This window comes from Neophocaena asiaeorientalis, unplaced genomic scaffold (assembly GCF_003031525.2).
Source record: "Neophocaena asiaeorientalis asiaeorientalis breed wild unplaced genomic scaffold, Neophocaena_asiaeorientalis_V1.1 scaffold429, whole genome shotgun sequence".
Lineage (NCBI taxonomy): Eukaryota > Metazoa > Chordata > Mammalia > Artiodactyla > Phocoenidae > Neophocaena > Neophocaena asiaeorientalis.
In genome coordinates, this window is record NW_020173550.1 from 4,682,356 (window position 1) to 4,687,772 (window position 5,417).

The following is a 5,417-nucleotide window of genomic DNA, read 5'->3' on the forward strand; positions in this document are numbered from 1 at the left end:
ACTTGTCAGCTAAACAGCATCGGATGGTTACAAATGAATGCAGCCCTTCTCAGGGGACAAGACTGTATCCAGGCAGAGGCTGGCAGCCCTACAGCACTGCACATAAATGAATGATGCACTGCAGATAAAATGGGAATCAACCTGTTTTCTGGGCAGCAAGCCCGTTCAAGGAAGAAATTGTGCTCTTTCCTGGAAGTGCGCCATCCTCCTTGTCTGCATTCCCCAAATGCCTTTCATTTCTTCAAGAAAATATCAAATAAAGGACTGGCCTCAACGAAGAAGCCACTGCCCTACAGCGGGGGACTTTGACCTCTCCAAGCAGTTATCAAACTGCATTTTCTGAAGACAGAATCAGCTCCAACGATTTAGACATATTGGGAATGTTTGTTTCTTTACTGATTCATTTCAAAAGATGTTTATAAAACATCCCAAGTAAATCCGACTGAGAACAGTTATGTCTATTTTCTAGCATTTGGAATGTTGATAGTAGCTTTAAAATCTGTGATTCTGTAATAACGAAGATCTTAAAAACAAAAAAGGTTTTAGAGCACTTTGAGTCTAGTGACGTAATCTATCCCTACCGGGAAATTTCCTTTACAGCATTCCAGGAGGTATTTTCCTTTGCAGTGTTCCTGGAAAATTCTGCTTTGTCCAGGGACAGGAACCCTACCCACTATAAGACAGCTCATCTCTTTGATTCAAAGTTCTAACTAACAGAGTTCCTCCTGATAGGAAGCCAACATGTACATTACCTATCTTCCCCCATCCTGCCACTCTGCTGAATCCTACCTGCTCTTCTACAGGAGAGTGTTCACATATTCCAAGGCTGCTTCGGATTGGCTGCCACCAAAATGGTGGCGCCCATGTTGCGGTCCTTTTCCTCAGGCAGGTGGTCTGGAGCCCCAGGCCCTTCAGGAGTCTCGCGCCTGGGGCTGCGTGAGGCTCACTCCGGCGCTCAGGGGTGGCCGGCGGTGCAGGAGTCCGGGGGTCTGTTCAAGAAGTTCTCCCCTAGGCTTCCCTGGTGGCGCAGTGGTTGAGAGTCCGCCTGCCAATGCAGGGGACACGGGTTCCTGCCCCGGTCTGGGAAGCTCCCACATGCCGCGGAGCAGCTGGGCCCGTGAGCCATGGCCGCCGAGCCTGCGCGTCCGGAGCCTGTGCTCCGCAACGGGAGAGGCCGCAACAGTGAGAGGCCCGCGTACCGCAAAAAAAAAAAAAAAAGTTCTCCCCCAAAAGGGGTATGAAGATAGAACTGCCAGAGCTCTTCCACTGTGGCAAGGCGGGAAGCTTTCTCCAGACCATCTACTGTGGCCTCATCCCACGGCCGACTTGCTGCCTCTTGTGGGCCGTCTGCTGGCGCAGCTGCGCCCCTTTACCTACAAAGCGATTGCGCAGGTGGGAGGGGCCATTGCGCCTGCGCAGAGGGCTCCAGCAGCTGATCCGCATTTCTTTGCTGATGAGCCGACCTGCAGCTTCACAGCGCAGTACTCTATGCCCTTCCGAGCAGCTGTGGGCGGACGCTTGCGCATGAGCATCCAGACTCGTCTGCACTAGAGCCCTGAGATCATGAGGTCGAAAGAGTTCTTCTTATACTGAATGCTCCAGGCCTATGAACGAGTTCTTATACTGAATGCTCCAGGCCTATAACTTCTACTACCTGTTCCAGCGTTATGGCTGTTGATCCGGCTGGGTGGATCTGATGAGCTAAGCAATCTCATGTCCGGGTATGATTTCATCCACAAGATGACTGGAGAAGACGTATTTGGAATCACTGTTCCCCTAATTACAAGTGAATCAAAACCATGAAAGTCATCTGACAGTGCTGTTTGGCTACACGGAGTTAAGATACCTCCCTTTGAATTGTATCAGTTGTCAGGCAGCAAGAGGATTCAATAGAAAGGTACCAAAAGCCCTTCACTTTTCCACCCCTTCCAGAGATTCATGACATAATGCAGCAGCGTGTCACAGAGCCAGAAAATCGGCGTCCTCAGAAACGACTTGCTGCAGAAGTAACAGAGTTTGTTCGTGGACCAGAAGGGCTGGATTCTGTGAAAAAGTATACACAAGCCCTTTGCCATAGTAGGATAAATGCACTGGAGGTTACGTCGGATCAAGAGTTAAAAGAGTTGTTTAAAGAAGCTTCATTTTCTGAAGTAGTTCTTAACCTTGCAACAAGTGTCCTAAATATAAGCTGCAAAACAAATGCCGTTCCGCATGGTCCACGAGGGTACCGGCTAACGGAAGGTGGAGTTGGTATGAATCACAGACAAGCAACAAATCCTGAGAGTGCTAGTTGTTGGACCACACATACTTGAGAATGGACTTTCATTCTTAATAATGGAAAAGGAATTTCTACACTATAAAACGGCTTCAGCTATGAGGAGAAACCCTGGTGGTTCAAACAAACATCCATCATTCATCCTCAAGATATAAGAAGGAACTTATACGTTTGCTTATGCTAATCAGAACAACAAAGAATGGAGTATACTCTAGGCTTCACACTGTAAGTCATTTCATTTTTTTATAAGGGCATTTTTATTTATTATTTATTTATTTATTTATTTTTGGCTGTGTTGGGTCTTCGTTTCTGTGCGAGGGCTTTCTCTAGCTGCGGCGAGCGGGTGCCACTCTTCATCACGGCGCGCGGGCCTCTCACTATCGCGGCCTCTCTTGTGGCGCAGCACAAGCTCCAGACGCGCAGGCTCAGTAGTTGTGGCTCACAGGCCCAGTTGCTCCACGGCATGTGGAATCTTCCCAGACCAGGGAAATCCCGGCATCAAGAATCATTGAAAATGTTTAGCATCCCACAAGTGGTGGATGTGCCTTCCATGACCCCCTGTTAAACTAGATTTAGTTTGTAATTATTTGTGCTGCAACTAGTCAGATGGGGCAGCACCTGCAGACAACTACAAGACGCAGAGGACCCCATCTTTCTGTTTTGATACAAGGAGCTCAATACGTTAAAACGAGCAAGTGGCTCTGCAATTTTCTATGTAATCTTTAACAAACAAAGTACTTTTTTGTTTTTTTGCGGTACGCGGGCCTCCCACTGCTGTGGCCTCTCCCGTTGAGGAGCGCAGGCTCCGGACGCGCAGGCGCAGCGGCCGTGGCTCACGGGCCCAGCCGCTCCGCGGCATGTGGGATCCTCCCGGACCGGGGCACGAACCCATGTCCCCTGCATCGGCAGGCGGACTCTCAACCACTGCGCCACCAGGGAAGCCCTGTATTTTTCTTTTTAAAATAAGTATCACTTGCATCCTTTACATCCTCCTCACATTCAAGCCTCGTTCTGGATCTTACAAATGTCATGTCAAAGACGAGCAGCCCAGGCCCTGACTTTTTTTTTTTTTTTTAAACATCTTTATTGGGGTATAATTGCTTTACAATGGTGTGTTAGTTTCTGCTTTATAACAAAGTGAATCAGCTATACATATACATATGTTCCCATATGTCTTCCCTCTTGCGTCTCCCTCCCTCCCACTCTCCCCATCCCACCCTTCCAGGCTGTCACAAAGCACCGAGCTAATATCCCTGTGCCTTGCGGCTGCTTCCCCCCAGCTATCTACCTTACTACGTTTGTTAGTGTGTATATGTCCATGACTCTCTCTCGCCCTGTCAAAACTCACCCTTCCCCCTTCCACAGGGCCTGACTTTTGAGATAATCTTACATCCTTAGCAGATACAGGCTCCCAGCCTCTGCCCTGCAGCCCCTGTGACTGCTTCCACTCAAGCTGCTTCCATCTGGATGCTGGGTTTCTTTTGTTCAGAACACTCCACCCTCAAGCTGACTTAGTTCAACTGCACGTCCACCCTGAAACCATTTCACTCAGGGAACGGGGCGGGGGGGCGGGGGGGGAGCGGGGCAGACACACCTAATTTCACAGATGAGCAGGCCCCTGAAAAAAGCTCAGCAACCATGCAAAATGATTACTAACGATGATGTAACAGATTTTGAAGTGAAACTGACTTGATGTTTGGGGGTCTGCTGAAAATAAGGATGTTTTCTCTTTAGGGTCTGAGTATAGTTTGGTTCTTTCTATTGAGGTAAGGAAGAAATTGCAGAATTCCCAAAGATAAACTCACTAACATGATCCATAAAAGCAGTGTCCAAAACTATCCAAATCATTTCCAGCTTATCTCCCATCTTCTGCATGAAGGAAAGACCCAGGCATTTCCCCAGAGGCCCAGGCCCCATCACTGGCTCAGATGGCTAGTGACCAGGCAGACAGACAGCAGACCCTGCTGGCCTGACCTGGCATCCGTTCCGATAGGGGACAAGTCACACCGCGAGAATGGGAATCAAGTGTTCTAACCCCTTCTATTACTTCTCTCATCAAAGAAATGTGTCTTCTCAATAAGACAAGTTTCTATTCTTTTTTGAAACCTTTCTTATCACTTACAGATCACTTTCTTATCACTTACAGAAAAATGCATAAAATATAAATGTGCAGTTTAATGAATTATTGTAAAGTAAACATCCCTAAAACCACCTCTGAGGACAAAAAAGGAATATCCTTGCATTCCAAAAGCACGCAACATACTGTTCCTAATTGAAACTCCCTCCTATATCCTGGAGTAACCCTGACCTGACCTTTATGGTGATCATTTCCTTGCTTTTTGTTATACTTTTAATACTTATGTGTGAACTTCCAAATAATGTGGTTTAGTTTCACTTATTTTTAGCTTTATATAAATGGAATTGTACAGTATGTATTTTTAGTTTGGCTTCTTTTATACATTATTATACATATTTTTTCATTATTATATTTTTGAGGTCTCTTTACACGCTTGACTAATGGATGCATAGCAGACATTTATTCATTTTAATTGATGTATAGTGTTTCCGTTGATGAACATGTGTTTTTTTCTCATTTGGGCCATTATGAATAACACTGTTGAGAATATTTTTATACATATCCCAGTTCACTCTGAAAGTCATTAATAGACATAAAAAATGAGCAAGTCTGAATTCAAAGCCAAAAGAGACTTTTAAAAGGGAAGTTTCAGATCCTAATACATTTTTTCTCTTTTGTTGCAAATGTATGTTAATCCTGAAGAGGAATGCACAGACCCTATTACCTTACTCTTCTGTTTGTCCTGCCTGCTTTCTGTGAGCTAGAAAAAATATTTTCATGACAATGTTAGGGGAATTGGGGGTCCTAAAAGCCTTTTTTCCAAGGGACTCTCGTAACACCTGAGTTCTAGAACAGCTAGGCCACTATCTGCCAGTGATAAGACCTAGGGAAAGTGACTTGACATCACTGAGCTTCGATTTTTCTTTTATGTCAAATTCAAAGGGGAATCAATTATTATTATGCATAAATTACGTTATGTCGAAGGCATTTTGCCATCTGTGTAGCTAACTAGCTTATTAAAGCACTTCAAAAACTTTGTGAAATAGCTATTACTATCCACATTTT

The 5,417-nt window shown here is 45.5% G+C and overlaps 1 pseudogene; it reads left to right on the forward strand.

Annotated features, from left to right (window-relative positions):
- Positions 1-1,606: 1,606 nt before the first annotated feature.
- On the forward strand, positions 1,607-2,377 carry LOC112401450 (tyrosine--tRNA ligase, mitochondrial pseudogene; annotated as a pseudogene).
- The last annotated feature ends 3,040 nt before the right edge of the window (positions 2,378-5,417 follow it).